Source organism: Hibiscus syriacus, unplaced genomic scaffold, assembly GCF_006381635.1.
Source record: "Hibiscus syriacus cultivar Baekdansim isolate YM2019G1 unplaced genomic scaffold, ASM638163v2 tig00110890_pilon, whole genome shotgun sequence".
In the NCBI taxonomy this organism is placed as follows: domain Eukaryota; kingdom Viridiplantae; phylum Streptophyta; class Magnoliopsida; order Malvales; family Malvaceae; genus Hibiscus; species Hibiscus syriacus.
In genome coordinates this window covers 13,779,477-13,800,580 of record NW_024062900.1, presented here as the reverse complement: position 1 = coordinate 13,800,580, position 21,104 = coordinate 13,779,477, and the positions used below count along the sequence as shown (strand labels likewise).

General features: G+C 33.6%; 1 pseudogene; it reads left to right on the top strand.

The window, feature by feature from the left end:
• The first annotated feature begins 368 nt into the window (after nt 1-368).
• LOC120144867 overlaps nt 369-21,104 on the top strand; it is a 29,822-nt pseudogene continuing 9,086 nt past the window's right edge.

The following is a 21,104-nucleotide window of genomic DNA, read 5'->3' as shown; positions in this document are numbered from 1 at the left end:
CGTTTGGAGGTCGGACGGCGAGTAGATCGGAGTTCGAAGTAGGGAGAACGGTAGAGGAAAACTGGAAAATTTTCCAGAAACATACGGGAATCTGGGGGTTTATAACATCTCATAATTAAAAATGGCTAAACCAAGAGTTTAGCCACTGAACTTCCTGCACTTCTTAAAACGGTCTGCCATCTTTGAAATATTACAATTTAATCCCCAAATTTCTTCCAAATACCAATTAAATTCACCATTTTATAATTTCTTAAATTTAGCCCCTAAATTAGGGTGTTACAACTTAAGTCCCTTTAAGTTTCAAATTTGTGAAAAGTGGTCCCTCTCAAGAAAAGAGGAACAGTTTGGTCTTTGTCAAATTTGGAAGTGAACAATTAATCACGTATTTAATGATCGATATGATAAAAACTTTAATTTTTAGTTTTTATATTTTATGTCAAATTTGGTTTTGGGTTTCATTCTAATTTTTAATAGTTATATTTTATGCCAATTTGATTCTAATTTTTAACATCATTTTGATGTCATGAAGCTTGTTTCTAAGAAAACTATGTATCTTAAGTTTAAAATAATTTTATATATAAATTTCAATTTATCAATAATTAAATAAATTTAAAAGTTTAAATATTGAATGAATTATTTTTTAGTCAAATGATAATTTGAGAAGCTCATTGGGAGAATATGTGTCAACGTTTGTACTTTTCTAAATGGATAAATTATAAATTTAATAACTAAATTTTCTTATCATTCATCTTTTATCCATTATACTTTAAAAAAAATAGTTTAATTACTCTACTTTATACATTTTCTTTTTGTTACTTCATGGTGAACTTTGTAATAGCGTTATAATAAAACTTAATTAAAAGATTTTTTAATCCTTACCAGAGCTGGCTAATAGGGGTGAAGGGTATGGGTGCTTAATGAGTTGAGCAGCTTGTGAGTAGTTTGAACTCAACTCAATCAAAACTAGATAAAAGTTTGACTCGGGTTTACTCGACTCGAGACCTTAATGAGCTGAGTCGAGCAAAGTCCAACTCGACTCGATAAATTCGTGAGCATCTAGTTAATTTTTTTTATTAACTTTTAGTAGTTATCTTAAAAATTATTTCATTAAAAATTACTAATTTGGTAATAGATAATAAAAAAGATATCAAATTACTAATTAATAATTATTTTTTTACTATACCAAAATAATAAACCCTAAATATTATCTTAATATATTTATGGATTATTTTTTTGATGTTTAACTTTGAGTTTGTTTCATAAACTCTTTTGATAATTTTTTTATTAAATTTATTAATTTATGTTTATAATAAGTTTTATATAGTATAGTACATTTTATTTACAGTTAAAAAAATAAAATAAAAATTTTGGTGAGCTTAACGAGCAACGATTTGACTAACAAATTTTCTTAAAGAGCACAAGTCGAGCACAAGTCGAGAAAAATTTTAATTAGCTTAACGAGCAACAAATTTTCTTAACGAGCACGAGTATAGCAAAATTTTAATGAGCTTAACGAGCAACAAGTTGAGCAACAAATTTTTTTAACAAGCACAAATCAAACACTGCCCAACTCAGAATCGAGTTGCTCGATAAACACCCCTAGTGCAGGGTGAGCGATTGCACAGGGGCCTTGTTTCTTAAGAGGCCCCTAATTTTTCAATCATTTTTTTATAATTAAAACCTTTAATTTTTTTAATTTAATTTAATTTTATTTATAATTAAGACCCATGGTTTTTATAGTCTCACTTTTTATCTTTATAATTGAGGTCTATATTTTTTCAATCCCACTTTTTATATTTATAGTTAAGGCCCTAATTTTTCAATCTTACTTTCTACCTTTATAATTGAGGCCACTAATTTTTTTCTATTTTTATTTCCACCTTTATAATTGAAGCCTATAATTGTTTTAATCTCACTTTTTAGATTTATGTTTGAGGCCCCTAGTTTTTTTTAATCCACTTTTTACCTTTATAATTGAGACCCCTAAATTTTTTAATCTCACTTTCTACTTTTATAATTGAATCTCTTAAATTTTTAATCAAACTTTTAACTTTTATAATTTATGTCCCTAATCTAATCAAATTTCTAATATTTATTATTGTAATGTCAAAGTAATTGTTCAAAGTAATAAAATATGTTTAATTTCGCTAAAGTGTACGAAAACGTATGGGACGGATTTGATCCTTACAAGTCGGAAAAAGTAACATTTCATAATTTGAAATTAAAATCGCTACAATTGCACACCATAACCCCATGGTTTCTCTTTTCAAATTCAACCTCACATCATAAGCTTCTCCTCTCCCTCCTTCAATCGGACTGGGATCCAATGGCTTGGAATCAACGACGAGGAAAAATGCGATTGCGTTGCCAGCCACCACCACCTCTGTTTTCTTGTCCAATGGCTACCTCATCTTTATTTTGTGTCTATGAATTATATCGTAGCAATAATGTTGAGCTTTCGTACTGGTTAGTGGAACAGAAAATATGAAGAACCAAGAATTGAGGAGTTGGTCTTTAAAACTTTTTACTTGTTCAAACAGAAAATATGAAGAATCCAGGAGTGGTTTTTTTCTCAGGTTGCGTCCTGAATGACACTCTAAATCCATTACATGAGAGTGATCCACAAAGAGGTTCATCTGAAAGCACAAAGAGATCCCTTCTTTTTTTGAACTGCGGGAGTTCAGTGAGTAAAATAGTTTAATGATTCGCCTTTTAGGTTCCAAATTTTGCTCTTGCAAGACGGTTCCCCGGAGAAATCAACAAGAGTTTTAGGAGTTGCATGATTGAGAAGTCCCCTACTACTAATATCTATTTCTTGCCTTGTAAACCACTTTAACCCATTAACTTATTTATCCAAAATCTTAAAACAAGCTCTGACCCCAACTGATATTAAAGTACGTCTGGGAGTTTCGAGTGGGTACAGGATTGGCTGAGCCCTATGACATCAGTTGGTGTGATGTAGAATATTTTGAAGATACTGGTGACATATTACATATGCTCCAATAGTATATATTAAATTTCGGTTGTCGTTGTCGATGCAATTGTGATATTATGGTTTCGGGTGTTATAGGCATTATAACATGATTTATATTTTAGAAATAATTATAATTTTATATTAGGTATGCGGTTATAATGTTACGAGCATCTTAAAAAATATTACGATGCGATTGTTGTATTGTGTTAGGATTGTAATTTAATATTATGGATGCTCCTTCGTCACCTTCCCCTTGAGGAGACCCATCATGGAAGAAATGTGTGTTTGTATGTGCATGTGGGATTATGAGAGTAGCACTGTCAGTTCATGCACGTGATAAACAAGTGAAAGTTTGATTTGTTGAAACCAATACAAGCAGACGAGAGTGAATGCATGACTTTGAGTATGCATGTTAAACTTTAAATTCTACCTTCCTTCTCCTTTTATACACTTGACTGCTGTTGGTAAAAAAACATTGGTGTAAACTTTGGCTAGTTCAATTATATCAAACTGGTGGATTCCTTGATTTTCAACAAGCAGTGGTAGATGCAATCAAGGCTGGAAAGATTCTCAAGCCAAGCAACGTTTCCATTTTCTGTTCCTTAATGTTTGTTTCTCAAGAAGTTAATCTTGATTATCATGATGATAATGGTTTCTCAACTGTCAGGTTGGCGTCATGTTGAAGCATTCCGAATGCTGGTCTATGTCGGGACTGACATTAAACTATTAAATAAATATGGTGAGACTGCAATTATTTTATCTAAATTGAACCAGAATCGCGATCGAAGGTGATGCTTGAGTTTGTACTCTAAAAGGGAGAGTACCAACTATAGTTCTCACATGCGGGAGTTCTAAGTGCACCCATCATCGCCTCCAGGTGCCGAGGTTGGTGAACAGAAAATGGCTGGTGGAGAATGAGAACAAATGGGTGGGGAAGATGAACGGCAAATGAGTGGGGAAGAATTAAAAAATAGGGTCAAGTACACAAATGGTGGCGTTACTTTGTTGAATCCATTGAATATTAAAAGTTATGCAATTGTCATTTGACTATATGATATTGTTTTGTTGAGTCTCTCAACTATTAAAAGTTACAAAATGAGTACTCGACTATTCATATGTTTAAACTCGTCATTTTTTGTTAAAACAAATTGATGACGGTCTGAGTTGGATGTTAACTCACTGATTGTGATATGATAAAATCTAATTCCAAATCTCCAACGATTATCATATCTTAGTCATCATGTTAACTAGGGGTTAGCGTTTGATTGAGCAGAGTAAAAAAATTTCTAGTTATTCGAGCTGACTAGTCTTATTTTATAACTCAAATTTGACTTGAAATTTTTTCGAGTTGAGTCAAGTCAATTTTTTATTTTTTGTTTGAATTTAACATATTTATAATATTATGATATTATTTGATCACAATTTAAATAGTTTTTTTTATAACCATATATAATACATATATATTTCTTCAAAAATTTTCATATGCGAAATACATATATCATACAAAGTAGAGAGACTCTACTCAAACTTGAAAATCAATTCACTAATTACTAAAAATTTCGAGTTATTCGAGTTGTATTTTACAACTCGATTTGAACTTGAAATTTTTTCGAGTTGAGTCGAGTCAAGTTTATGAAATTATAACTTGAAGTCAATTCGAGTTGAGTCGAAAAAAATCAATTTTTCGAGTCTAGTTTTGCTCACCCCTAATATTAACGTCTAGCTTAGATTGTCATCAATCGTTTAATGAAAAAGGACAAGTTTGGAACATATGAATAGTCATGTGATTATTTTGTAACTTTTAGTAGTTGAGTGACTCAATAATTCAACACCATGAGGATCATTTTGTAACTTTTAATGGTTGAGAGACTCAACAAAGCGACACAATATAATCGAGGGACCATTTGTATACTTTGCCCTAAAAAATAAAGGATAAATTACAAGTTTATTGACTAAACTTTACTCTCTCCTATTTCATTCAATGTACTTTTATTTTTTTTCAATTTGCTCACTAAACTTTAGACATTAAACTTTTTTTATCACTCGACCGTTTACTCAGCAACAACTGCATGACATGGAATTATTTAATATTAAAAGGGCCACATTAGATTGGCCACATCAGATTTTCAGTAAATAATAAATTACATCATATTTTCATTAAATAATAAATAATACAAACTCTCTAAAGTTTACCTCCATTTTTGCCATTCCTCTCTGTAAGTATTCAAGCTTTATCTTCCTCTAACAATGCTCTCTTCAAACTCACTCAAATCCACCAATGTCAAAACTTTCTTCTTTTCTCATTTTTAATCTAAGCCACATCTCTTTTATATTCTCATCTCCCTTTCTCACCTTCAAAAAACCATTCTAAAACCTATCTCAGCCACACTTATTCTCCCACTCCCCAACCTCAAGAAATCAACCGGTTTGATTTTGATTATAGTCTTGATGATATTTTTGTTGATATTATCGTTGTTGTAGTTATCATGGTTATTGTTGTTGTAAATTAGGTGTGGGATTAAGGTTGTGGTTAGATTTAGTGATGGGTAAAATGGGGGTTTTGTTAGATGTTGAGAGAGAAAATGAATGAAATGAGTTTAGAAGAGGAAAGAGGTGAAAGAGAAAAGCTTAAAAATGATTTTAATTTAACTATTTTTATCTGATTTGAAATTTATTGGTTAAAAATAGTTAGTTTATCCACGTCATAACGTCGTTGGATAGTAAACGACAGAGTGACAAAAGATTTCAATGTATAAAGTTTAGTGAGCAAATTGAAAAAATTGAAAGTACGGTGAGTAAAGTAGGAGAGAGAATAAAGTTGAGAGAATAAATGTGTAATTTAGCAAAAAATAAAAATGTTATGTCATCATAAAGTTAGGAAGAAAGACTAAAAAGTTTAATGTTTAAAATTGAGTGATTAAATTAAAAAAATAAATTAAATAAGTAAAATAGGAGTGATAAAAAAGTTCAAAATTTAAATTTGTAATTTACCCTTTTTACGTTCTTGTAACATGTAAATTGTTGAAATTATTTATAATAAAATTATTTTAATTGAAAATGTGCTTACTTATTAGAGTAAATTATATATTCAAATCTATTTTTACATATTTACTTTTTTTCTTGATTTTTTAAAATTATATCTAACGTTATATTTTTGTTTTGTTTTGGTTATTCATCATTAATAAATAAATAAATAAAATTATCGATGCAGTCATTTTTTTAATTTTTTAGTGATGACATAATATCATCTTATAACGTTATGTTAATATTATTATTAAATTTTAACAATAAATAGAATCAAAAATATAAATTAATTTTTTTAAATAATAAGATGAACAAAATGAAAAGATAGATAAATAATTAAATATTTATTTTATCCTATTTATTAGGAGTTTGCTATACTAATATACAAGAATATTATTATTTTAATAGTTTTTATTTGTGTATTATATTAGGCGATTTGACCCAAAAATCACCCTGACAGGAAATAATTATCTGTCAGGCACTATTTTACCAAATTTTATCGATCTAACACCCTTTCTGACAAGGCGCGGATACTTTGCGGGGTTTCGCCCGAGTTGGTGTCACGTCATGAAAGGCGTTGATGACCATTCGCGCCTTATCGGAGCTGGCGCCACGTAATGACATGCTCGGATCGTCATCCGCGCCTTTCCAGGGTATCTGACACGCGCCAGTAAGGCGCGAATAACCATCCGCGCCTTTCATTATTGGTTCAGAATATCTCGGCCTTTAAACTCTCCACTTGCCTATAAATAACACCCTTTCAACCGTAAACGTCACCAAATCAATTCCTTCTATATTTGCTTCATCAGTTCCTTCGATTTTTTGTTGTAAGGTAATTTTTTAATATATTATATTTATTTTATATATGATTATTTGAAAAACAATTTATTGTACTAATTATTTTCTACTATTTTTTGTGGTTGTATAATTAGAAAGTGGGATCATACGTCAGACATTTTTGCCGATACAGTAACAATATAAAATTATATTATTTAAATTATTGTGAAAATTTTTATATTTTTATTAGGTTATATTTTAATTTATATACTATTTATTTAATTAGGCGTATTTCAGCTATTGTTTTTGCATATATAAGACTCTCAATTTTTAATCTCTTAGAATAACGTGTATTTTAACTATTGTTTAATATGATGGAGAAGTTCAGGAAGATGAAACTGGCGTCGTGTTCGCATCAAATCGTTATATCAAAATATCCTCCAAGAGAAACATAACTCTTGAGGAGCTGATAACGAAGATTTTAAGGAATATTCATGTTGGAAGTACTAGAAGACTGTCTTCACTTCAGTGCAGATTTCCAACATCGGTGTTTTCGTTAACTTATACAGTGTTCAAACTATCGAATGATGACAATGTTGAAATGATGATTGATTCTCAAAATCATTATTCAGAAGCTGATACAGAGATGTATGTAAAATTTGTTGAAGTGCGTGTTGTTCGTGGTATGTCATTATGCTCCCACTATGGGTTGGCTCAACAAGTTGATCAAGTTGACAGCCTAACGATAATAATGTGTAATGATTTTAACGCCATAATGGGAAATTCGCATCATGATGTCATCCCATTAAGTTCAATGGGGAGACATTCATCAAAAACTTCTTACGATCTGTACCGAGATGGCTCCACAAACAATCCGTATGGAAACATCAAGTCCAGTTCAAAGGAAAGGCATTCATCTACCAATTTCTTTGACCTGAATATGAAGATGCCCTTGTCGCAACAATCTGTGCAGTACCCATTTGACACGATGCCTTCAAGCTTCAGGGGGAGGCATTCAACTGCGAGCTTCTTCGAACTTAATGTTAAGATACCTGGAAGTTCAAGGGGAAGACATGAAACTACCAGCTTGTTCGACCTAAATATTGACAGTGTGGAGGAACCCTAATCTCCACCAAAAGAACCTCTTCGTGAGTCAGGTACGGATGATGCTTAGACTGGACTATTCGTTCACCATAATCACCGCAGTTCAACATAGACTCTGATGATGATGATGATGTAGATGAAGTTCCCATAAATACGGTACACACTGAACCTTCAACACACATATATGAAGCTGATTATGGTGTAATGTACGGGCCAGAATTTGCGGATATGCTTAATGTCAGAAACTATGGATTTAACTCATCAGTCAATGATGGTGAGTTATATAAAGGAATGGAGTTTTCATGAAAAGAAGAAGCGATGATGGCAATTAAGAATTACAATATTCGTAATTTTGTTCAATCCATAGTCGATTACTCTACCATTGAAAAGTATGTTTGCCACTATGTCCAACTTGATAACGAATGCAATTGGATGGTTCACGTATCGAAGTGGAAGAGAAAAAATAATATATGGGAACTATCGATATACAACGGTCCTCACACATGATGTGCTGGAGGGATCAATCAGGATCATCCCAACTTGGACTCCGACATTATCTGTCAAGCCATCATGCACATGGTAAAAACAAGCTCCAATATAATTATTGATGTGTTGATTTCAACAATATAATCACATTATGGGTATACCGTCTCATACAGGAAAAAACATGGAAGGCAAAACAGAATGCTATTAAAAAACTTCACGGTGAATGGGATGCATCTTACAACGAACTACCAAGTTGGTTTAAGGTGGTGCACAGATTGAATCCTGGGATAATTATGGACTTTGAAACTTGTCATGCATACCACAATGACAGAGTGCTTCACGATCAATGCCAATTATACCATCTTTTTTGGACTCAACCACAGTGCATTAATGATGTGAAATACTGCAAGCTCGTGGTCCAAATCGACGGGACATTCTTGTATAAAAAATACAAGCAAGTTTTACTATTATCAGTTGTCCAAGATGGTAATTTCAATATACTTCCAATTGCTTTTTCTCTTGTTGAAGGAGAAGAAACAAATTATTGGGCTTTTGTTTCCTCAGAAACTTACGCTTACATGTTATCACGAGGGAAAAAAATTGTTTCATTTCACTTCGCGGAGCAGAGATAAAAGCAGCAATGGATTCTTTGGGTCCAATGTGGCAACCACCCTATGTCCAACATTGGTACTATATCTGACACATTGCTGTAAACTATCATGGAAGGTTCAAGAAGAATGATGAGCAGCAATTACTTGTGCGCATGGGTATGTCAAAATGCTATTTTTTATTTGTCAATCATTTTCATTTTTTTATGGAAACAAAGTTAGTAAGTTTTACATTTTATGTTCAGGTTACGAACTACTACCTCAAACATTTGAGTCCATGCTTCAAGATTTGCGAGGAAAGAACGAGGAATGATACGATTACATCAGCCTCATTAATAAAGAAATGTGGACAAATGCATATGATGGTGGATATCGATATAGACATATAACGACCAACTTGATTGAGACTATCAATTCGACCTTAAAGAGGGCACATCATTTACCAATAACGGCTTTGGTAAAAACTACATATTTTCGTTTGGGAGGGCTTTTTGCCAAGCTTGGGGGACAAGCTCAAACTTGGATGCAACATGGTCATGTCTATCACCCTAGATTAGTTACAGATCTACAAAAAAGAATTGTTGCATCAAATGAAATGTATGTAACAAGATTCTCTAGAAGCCATGAATTGTTTCGTGTCACATAGATCCCGCAACCTCTTCAAGGGATTCAAACTAACTCGTTCAGAGTTAATCTACGAGACAGATGGTGTGACACTGGGTTTTTTGAAGCTCAGAAGTATCCATGCTCTCATGTCATATAAGTTTGCTCGTATACCTCATCAAGACTATAACTATTTTGTGGATCTCGTATACTAATTTTCAGAAGTGTGTAAGGTATATGAATTTGAGTTCCCCCCATAGGTAATGAGAAAGACCCTAATGAGGTTCAGAATTAGCTTCTGAATGTACCAGATCTGTCCTTATTGAGGGAGCTCGGTCGTCCAGAATCCACTTGAATTCATTGTGATATGGATATTCGGGAAACGTCTAGAGAAAACAAAAGATGTGGGCATTGTAGAAACCTATGACACACTAGGAAAAAATGTTCATCTCTTTTGTCATCAAGTAACCATTGATGTTGTGCTTGATGTAGTTTTTGTTTATGAAAGCTAAGTTTATGTAATTTAATTTTCATTTACTTTAAGTTAATGTCATTTGAGCATTACCGATTAATTAAATAAGAAAACGACACAACAAAAAGGCTTAAAACACTATATAATAAAAGCATTCGCTTGAATTAAGTAATTAAAAAATAACAAACAAAATAAATTAAGTAATAAAAGGTAAATGATTAAAAGAAAAAATTCAATTGTTGGTAAATAAAAAAATTAAATACAAAAATAATGAAATCTATAAATCTATCGATGTATGTGTCTTGAATGTGTTCTACAGGGCGATAGCTTTCTATCTCGAGGAGGATTTCTTCGTATAACTTGTTCTGACTCCTCACTCTCATCATCATCATCTAGAGCATATACATTTTGTTGATTAGGGACGAATAACGATGTAGCACCTCTATAGAACAAGTACCCTGGAGGAGTATGACCGACTATCCCACCGCTCATAGAAAACTGGGAAAACTGTGAAAATATTGACATCGATGAGTGAGAAAACTATACAGGAGTTGTCTGTGTGGCAGCCATCGATGTTGAAGATGGATCTACCAAATAACTAGCATATGAACCCTAAGTTGGGTCTACAAACATGAAACTATAATATCCTCCAAGAGGGGTTATATAACTCTGCGGCGGTGGCGGCATCTGGTATGGAAACGACGGTGGTTGAATTTGATATGGATGTGGTGCCGTATGAAATGGTTACGGAATATACAACGGAGTAGACAATGGCTGCTGTGAAGGTTCTGGTGCTGCATCTGAGGACAAACTAGAAGCGCATACTCTCCGTCCACAAGTCGGGGGACAGTTAGCTTGTGACGGTTGATTTCTTTGTCGATGTCGATGAATGCTCCCGCCTCGTGCTTCATCGAAAAGTAGGAACAATTTCCCATTCCTGTTAAATCACTTGTAATAACCATCTGCAACCGTCAAATGGTCCACAAAAATGGGTTCTGTATGAGGAATGCGCCCACATCGATCCTCTCATATCATTACCCACACATAGTGCTTCAACATCCAATAGACTTCATTTTTGTCGTGTCAATCGATGCTATACAAATCGTTGAGATTTTTAGGTGCTTCTAGAATTGATTGTACAAAACCAAATTTGTGGTGCCATAACCATTTAAAAAACAATTAAATTTAAAAAAATAATTATGATTTTATAAAAAATTTGGCGATTTTGAATTAAATTTAATAGGAGTCGCCATCGACATTTGGGTTAAGTAGGTCGAGTAACTAAAAACTTCTTTTAAAACAAATTTAAGGAAAATCATTTTGTAAGAAAAAATTTGGTCTGCGTCTACCAAAAACTCAATTTTATGGGTCCAGGAGTCGGTTACGCGTAGGGAAGGATTAGCACCCCCACAACGCCCAAAATTGGTACTTAATCGCTTACACGTTGTCGTAATGGTGGAAATTATGAATCAAATATAAAGTTAAATTAAGATCCATACATTGAACATTGATTAATTATTTCGAATTATTTATTAGGGAAAATTTCTTAGTTTGAAAAGAAATCTCGAGATTAGCAATCCTCCATCGGGAAAGCAATCTCGTCTATTTCTTTGTCTAAAAAGAATATTCCCTCCTCGATAAAAGCACAAATCGAATATAAATTTAAAATCGACATTTTGCATACAACAAAATAAATTGTTATTTACTTTATCATACATTGCATTATTTGAATTAAAACAAATTAATTAACGCTTAAAAAAATAACTTTGTTCTATTTCAAGTTCACATTTCATTTGAACGTCGTATCGGATCACACTACTTCGATCAAGCAGTGCTTTCCACGCCTATTCTACAAATAATGTTCTTGAAAATAATTTCAAGTGTATATATTTGGGAAACTGTGAATATTAAGCGAGTTAAGATGCAACTAAGTTTAGCAACAATATCCTAAATTAGTTAAAATTTATTATAATAATAAAGTTGATATTAAGTAATATACATACATGTATATAACTATGACATAATAAAAAATCATAAAAAATAAAGATGAAAATAAAAAAAAATTATCAAGGATCAAAATGAAAAGAGAAAATAACTTTAGTGACCAAAAATGCCTTATAATATACGATTTTAACCAACGTTTTTTGGATTTGCGAAAATGACCAACAAATTCGCAACGCGAACTCCAATTTCGCAACTCAGTTTCCAAATTCGCAACGCGAATATGTAAATCGCATTACGATTCTCCTAATTCGCGTTGCGATTTTCCAAATTCGCAACGCGATTTTTAAATTCTTAACGCGAATCTGTAAATCGCAACGTGAATATGTAAATCGCAACGCGAATTTGTAAATCACAACACGAATCTGTAAATCGCAACACAAATCTGTAATTCGTAACACAGAAGTCAAATTCGCAAAACGCGTTTATTTTTGCAACGCGAATTTTATTTTCGAATTCGAAACACAATATTAATTTCGCAACACAAATGTAAACAGTATAATCGTAAATCATAGCCTAAAACCCTAAATCACAACTCAGTCCCATATCCATCTCTCACTCTTTACGGCGACATCCGTCCCCATCTCCAACGAAATCCATCCCCATCTCCGGCGAAATCCGTCTATCTTCATCTCTCAGAGCCACCCTCACAACCATTCACGGTCACAAATGGAAAATCAACCACCGAGGGTTAGTTTTTATAATTTTTTTATTTTGAAAATTTTGTATTATTATTAGATTTTTCATATTTAAATTGATGATAAATTTACTGGTAATTTCTTCAATAATAGATTAACCATTTCACTTAGATTGCTTAGTAAATTCATTCGATTGCTGCCAATACTGTTAAACTGTTTAGTCTTTAACCCTGTGAAGTTAGTATTTGTCTTTGTTTTTTCTTTTGGTTGAAGCAATGCAATTCATTCAAGTTTCAATTTGCAGAAGAATAGTTTTTGAAACTTAAATTTACAATATGAAAATGAAAATCGCAACGCGATTTTAGTTTCGCGTTGCGATTTTCATTTTCGCGTTGCGATTTTAAGTTTGAGAAACTACTCTTCTTCTGCAAATTGAAACTTGAATGAATTGCATTACTTCAACCAAAAAACAAAGACAAATACTAACTTCACAGTGTTGCGAATTTAAGTTTCAAGAATAAACTACTACTCTTTATGTTGTCCTTGAACCTGCACTAAACCTATATGTTGTCTATAAGTGCTTACTTCTGGAATGTTATCTGATGCATTTTGTGAACTATGATAGAATAATGACTTGGGTGAATACCGTGCTAGTTTGAAACATATTTGGCTTTGTTTTCACTGTTTAATATCATGTCTGTTTATAGTGTATAATTTGTAGTTTTTGGTATATCTAACTTGGTATGTTTATTGTTTTTGTTAGAAATTTTTTTCGGCTTCATTGACTCTAAGGAATAAATTAAGCCTAGCCACTACAATAGCGTCAACACTTACACCTGTACAAAGAAAATTGTTTAAGGATACTTGCTTCAGACCATGGCTGAAAGTACAACATCCAGGTGGAGATGCTATGTTATCCCATTTGTTTCTTCAGACCATGACTAACGATCTACCCGAGAGAATACAATGTGGTGATGAAGAGATATGGTTTCATTTTCCACCGGCGTATACTTGTTTTGGGCGGGAGGAGTTTTGCTTAATCACTGGTCTATGCTTCAAACACGATGAAGTAGGTCGATACACTAGTCATATCGCCCACCCATCATGGTTATCTCGGGTTTTTCCTGAGCTGGCAAAGGCGAAGCCCAGTTTACACGTCGATGACTTGAAAAGATTACTTGTTAAAGATGGTTTTACTCGGATGAATGATCTTGATATTGTCTGAGTATGTCTTTTATTACTTTTGCATGCCGACTTTTTAGGCAAAGAGGCCATACAACCTATTTCTAAGGACCTAATATTATTGGTAGATGACCTAAATGCATGGAACGTCTTTCTGTGGGGTTCATATCTATGGAAAGCTACATGGAAAAAGTTGTCGTCTGCCTTTGAGGACCGAAACAGTTTGCATGGCCATGGTTCTAAATACACTTTGGCAGGCTTTATTTGGGCCTTTAAGGTAATAATTTCTATATAATGTTTCTAAAATTATAATTAATTATTTAACAATTACTAATGTTTGTGTATTATATTGTTTGTAGATTTGGATATTTGAGGCTTTTCCCAGCATGCAGATATATGCAATCAAAAGTTCAAATGATATTCCTAGGGCTATTTCCTGGAGGAGGATCCGACTGTTGGATTGGGAAGAGTTACTACCATATACTACGATGAATGATATAAGTTAACACAAATACTACCATATATAAACAAGTTATTACTAGTAGATGTTTAACTTTGTTTGAGCTTTTATATTGTTAGGAGGTCAACTATCCATTACAGAGGCTGAGGTTGCCACTGATTGGTGGCAAGCTAGTAAGCGTTTTTTTGATGGCATGGATGATGAGCATCCCCCACTTCGAGAGCCATCACCTAATCGAGCCGATTATACACCTCTACAATGAGAGCCATCACCAATTCCATCACATCATCGAGCCTCTTCTCCACCATCACCTCATGATAGGCAACCGGCAAAGATGTCATGACATTTATCTCCCTATTCTCCACCTCCACGGGATGAGTTAAGGGAGTTACGTGATGAGGTCAGTGCTTTTCGTGAGGAGGTCGGTACTTTACGTGACGACAATGATGCATGGCGTGATGAGGTACGGTCTTTACGTGGGAAGGTAGAGGTTTTACGCGATGACAATGGTGCTTTACGTGGTGAGGTATCTACTTTACGTGATGAGGTAGCCTCTCTACGTGAGATTGTTGCATCGTTGCAGAATGAGGTTTATACTCTACGCAATGAGGTAAGTTTGTTTAATACTATACTAAAAATGCAAATAACCTTTTTTCGGCATTATTTATTTGTTTATTTACTGATTTACGTATTAATTTATTTTTAGCGGCCCGATAAGGTAGATACTTTACGTCGGATTTTTCTTGCACGATGGGGTTCACGCATCAAACGTCGTGCACGTGCCATTACATCTCCTTTCACCCCAATACTTCCAAGACTCCGTAAGAAGAAGCCCGATTCACCTGTCATCGTTCAAGAGGCCCCTTATCTTTCAAGAGGCCCCTCCCACCGTTCAAGTGCCCGATTCACATGGCATATTATGTTGACATATTGATAAACCCCCTCACGTGCCCGATATGATGGATTCGAGTTGGCTTTCGTATCAGTTACTGGTCAGTACCATTCCGATATTTGAAGTGGAGAGGAGAACACTACCGGCATAATTAAGGTTAATACCCTTTGGACTAAGACCGCAGTTGATTTATATCTACATGAGCGGAGCCAGGGGTGTTACGCTGACATATGCAAACTCGACGATGATATGCATTTGTTTCTTGATCGGTCTTGGTGGGGTACTTTATTAGGGGTTAAAGACAATGGCTATTTCGAATGGGGGGTAAGTCTTATATTCTTCTTATATTGCATTTTGATTAATTTTTTATAATTTATTAAATTCACTAATATATGTATTTTTTTATAAAACAGCATATTGATGCATAGGTGTCACGTCTTCTGATAATAAGGAAATTGAAGAAAATAAAAAATATGCGATGGATTATTATGCCTTCGTCTTTTCACGTAGCTCACTTAAAGGATCAGAGAGACGCTTTATATGTGTTGGGTAATGGAAAAACTAAACTTTATCCTGCGTGGTGGGAGGTCAATAAGGTTAGTATTTTTTTTTAATATTTTAAAGGTGTTCATAAATTTTATTTGATGTGCGCAATTGAATTATTATTTATGATTGCATGTGTTTATCCCTATTATGGAACATCATCATTGGCTTCTCGTCGAGCTTCAGCTCCCATCCCTGAAGACGATAGTATATGACAGCATGTTGAATTACATACCATTGTCTGATCTGAGATGCGATTGATTATTGGACTAATTCTGGAAACAAGAAGCCAAAGAAGTTCAAAGTTACAATGATCAGAAATGAGATAGTGCCACAACAAACGGAGGGAGCCAAAGGGGATTGTGGTCCTCTCGTATGCATGTGCTAGGAACGTTTGACGACATGAAGTAAACAGTTTCTACCTCCCACAGATAGAGATAGAGGTGCAATAGCTTGTGGTTTCGGCATTTTATGGCTAGAGCGATATATGCGAGACGTTGCCTACCTACATCCGCGTGCTGAAAGTCTACATAAACAACACAAATTGGTAAGTTTGAGTAAGTGTTGTTAACATATATACTCTTTGTTGGTTTGAAAATGTTTGGTTAAGTACCTAGATAATTTGTTGTTTGTTGGTTTTAGATGTGTAGAAAGTGTTATTTGAACAAATATTTGGTTTCTGCAGGTTAATCCTGAAGTGAGCTGCGTGAAATTGATGTATTTGTGCATAAACAACCAGCTGTTGATTTGTTTTTTTAGATGTGTAAATAAGAATTGTTTTTTGCTTGTTAATTGATTTGTAAAAGTTGATTTGTTATTTAAGAAAATTTCAATCTACATTATGTTGAAGGCAAAAAAAGACATGTTGAAGGTACACTTTCGCAACGCAAAAGTCAAATTCGCAACGTGAAAGTCAAATTTGCGTTGCGATGGTTGCGAAAGTCAAATTCATGTTGCGATTTTTACTTTCGTGTTTCGAATTTGATTTTCGTAACACGAATTTGACTTTTGCAACATGAATTTGACTTTCCCATTGCAAATTCAAGGAAAACACATTCAAAAAGATAACATACAACAATCTAATAAGTGATAACAACTGAACAGATCATAGCAATATTCAAACTCAAGTTACTAATGAATGTCTAACTGAAAATGTAGGCATTCACACATAAAATACACATAATACAACGTTTGCATTTAAAAATCACCTAAGTTCATAAGTCCCAAAAGGTGAAGCCGATTGTGATTGGGATTTTGATTTTGATTTTGATTGCGATTTTGATTTTCTTTTGCTTGGCACCATATGAGCTTTGGATTTTGATGAGGATCCATAGTTTGGTAGAGAAAAAGATGATTGTGATGGCACTGGTGATCCACAGGTCAACCTTGTATAACCACTTTCCTTGCACCGACTACATGTTGATATCCTTTTTTCTTCACCCTTAGACGGTATACGATCGTGTTCTTTTGGTCAGCTAGGTAGTATGCTGTCCATGACTGGTGGCAAAACTATTTGTAAGCCATTTGTTATGTCCCACTCAGAAGGATGTGGAATATGGTAGACAATCTTGGCATAAGTCTGTCGATATACTTCTGTAGTGTAGCAATCCATAGCGTATGCGCTTGAATCATCTTGGTTTAGATAAAGAGCAACTTTTATAACATGACCATATGGATAACCAGATGTTTTCCATTTCATACAACTACACGTCTTTGCATTTAGATCGACAAGCCCATTTAAGTTATTATCAAATACTTCAAACAAAGCGTTTGAACATGGTTCAACTCTCCATGATGTTGACTTCACAACACGTTTCGTTATCTTTTTTTCAGTCCATGGTGTAACACGACGTTCCAATGTTCCTGTAAATTTAAATCAATAATACTTAGTAAAATATATAAATATGATAAGTTACGAATTTAAAGAAATAATACCTGCATGGTTTCTTTTCTTGTAGTACCACTATTGAATAGAGGCTCAAAAAAACTCTATTAACATAGTAATGGGTAATTTCTGGGAATGACGACTTAGAGCGTTGATTGATTCTACACTATTAGACGTCATGAAACCATATTTTGCTCCAAGTTGATGTATTCTTGACCTTCTTTCAAACCTGACATCTTCTAGTATTTGAGCACATTGAGGCAAAACACGTCTTAAACAATTTATATGCTTATTAAAATCCACTTCCCGATAAGCTTTTACATCATTCCAGTATGTCCATTTGTGATTTTTTATACCAGCAGGCCTTGATTTTAGATTTCTATACAAATGAACACCACAAAGTCCATGAAAAGCATCTGGGAAACACCTTCTAACAGCGTTGTCAATTGATTTTTCCCAATCGGATATGATTATCAGATTGCTAATAGGACCTATATAATCCCTAAGATGCCCCATAAACCATGTCCATGAATCAGAGGTTTCAGATTTGCCAACCCCGTAAGCTATTGGCAGTATCCCATTGTTAGCATCCATGGCTACTGCTAATAAGTTTACTCCAAGGTATCGACCTTTCAAGGTATCGACCTTTCAAATGTGCTCCATCAACTATAATAACTGGGCGTATACAAGTAATAAACGAATGAATCTATAAAATAATATACACAAGAACTATAATCATTTAAATGTGAAATGCATGTAACTAACAAAAATGAGTCAACAAAATTATATTGATTTACTAACCGCAACACCAATGGCGATAAACAACAACTCAAAGCGTCCATCTCTATCTGTTTTGATATGAGTTATCGACCCAGGATTTTTTAGCTTTAAATTATGACAATAAGCCGTCAGTTGGGAAAACGATGCTTCTGGAGACCCCCTCAACAATTCCAAGGCATAACATTTGGCTCTTCAAGCTTGAGAATATGAGATACTAATCTTGAACCGAGCATTCATGTCAGTCATAATTTCATGTCCCTGATATACCCTGCCATTCAAAAACATTAACTCAGCCAGAAAACCACCCAACACCTTTTTGTTTGCATGTCTATAGTGAGGAAAAACTTGGGTTCTTGAACATGTATGTTTATCAATAAAAGTCCTAACTTGAAACATTTTGCAATCTTTTATCCTCTTTGCAATCATACGCCACGTAAAGTTTTTGTCAATCATACACTTTGTTTCGAAACGATCTTTGCTTGATTTGTTAACTTTTAGTTGATAGCAATCTTCCACACATTTCGTATACAAAGCTATCTTCAAGTCTTCCTTTGTATCAAAACAATCATCTTTCTTGATACGAATAACTTTTGTGTAACAATCAACTGCTATCTTTACCAACTCTTCTTCTAGTATCTGAAGTAATTCTGGCATATTCCAGTTATACTTCCGTGGCATTTTCTTCTTTTTATTTTCTTCGGGGACTTCTTCTTCTTATTTTTCTTCTTCAGGGTTATATGAATTACATAATGGATGTTCAACATGTTCATTTACAGTCGTAACTTCCTCCTCATTATTATCAACAACATCTTCCTCGGCAGCGGCTGTTTCATCATAAAAATTTGGGTATTGATCAATATCAAAATCATTACACGCATGGTATGTTTCTTCTTCTGAAAAATCATCAAAATCTGAGTATTGACCAAGATCAAAGTCCAGATATTGACCAAGATCAAATTTTGAATACTGACTAGTACTCACAATTTTTTCTGTTGGCTCATAATCGTCTAACTGGTCAATACGAAAACCGGAATTTGGTGCTGAAAGTTGATTGGGATTTGGATTAGGAAAATGTTGTGGGTTTTGAGATTGTGTTTGATATTGTGTTTGGTATTGGAAATGTGGTGAAATTTGTTTTTCTTAGTGATGAAATTATGGTGGAACCATTAAATTTTGAGGTTGATAACAACGTTGTACATTGTGAGCACCATAAACTGGGGTTGAAGAACTTAGTTGATTACTACCCGCTACTGACCCAACTTCACTACTTCTAGGTTCAACAACATACAATGTAACATCATCTTCTTGCGAAACACTAATGTAAGCAATGAATCGTTCAACATCTTTATTGTCGGTTAACAAATAAACTTTACATTTTCTCTGATAAGATAGTCTAAATCCACTTAGAGGCTCTAAATTCAATTTCTTTGTAACACGTAACATTAGAGTTTCATAAGTTAATTTTTTAATGACAGTTTTAGTTGAAGATTCATGGGTAAAGGCATATATTGTAAAATACCATGAACATTCTCCCATGACCCTCAAAAACACAAATCTATCCAAACATGATCAACATTAGATGATTTCATTCTACAAATTGTAAATTAATTTACTAAACAAACGAGCTATAAACTACATATCATCACTAACTTAGAGAAGAACATACCTTTATTAAGTTGATAGTTGATAATTTAGGAGAGAAATCATTGAAAAAATATATAGAAATAAAATTATGCAAAAAAATTAGAGATGGGGAAGAATGTCGTTGGATATAGGAACGGATGTCGTCGGAGAGACTGATAGATGGAGATGGAATGAGTTGCGATTTAGGGATTTAGTTTATGAGTTGTTGCTGTTGTGTAGTTATATACCCAAAACATTTGTGTTACGAAAATAAAACCTGTTGCGAATTCAGAAATCGAGTTGCGAATTTGAAATTCAGTGTTGCGAATTTGGAAATCGCATTGCGAATTTGACTTTTGTATTGCGAATTTGACTTCTTTGTTGCGAATTACAAATTCACGTTGCGATTTACATATTCACGTTGTGAATTCCGAGAATCGCAATGCGATTTACATATTCACGTTGCAAATTTGGAAACTGAATTGTGAAATTGGAGTTCGCGTTGCGAATTTGTTGGTCATTTTCGTAAATCCAAAAAAAATTGGTTAAAATCGTATATTATAAGGCATTTTCGGTCACTGAAGTTATTTTCTCAAATGAAAAACATACAAGTAACAAAGGGGCTAAACAAAACTTAAACAAAATAACAAGGTCTAAGAAAGCAAATAAACCAATTTAAATCTAAACAGTGACTAAAAATACATAAGGAAAACCTTATGGGCTGAATGCGTAAATTACCATTTTTAGTATAGTAAATAAAGGACTAAAAAGTAATGAAAGGAAAACATACAGACAAATTCAATATTTAACCCAAACTACAGAAACAGTTATCAAAATGTAAATTTTATAAACGCATAGGATAATTTCTAAATCTGTAAAATATTAACAATAAACAAGCAAGTGACCCATATACAGTTTTTACAAATGTGGGGCATGAAATAAAAAAACAAATAAATTACAACAAGTGCCCAGAAAAGAACTTTACAAAACACCCCTATAACATAGTTTACCCATGCGCTAAAATTATAACCCCAACCCCCCACCAAACGACG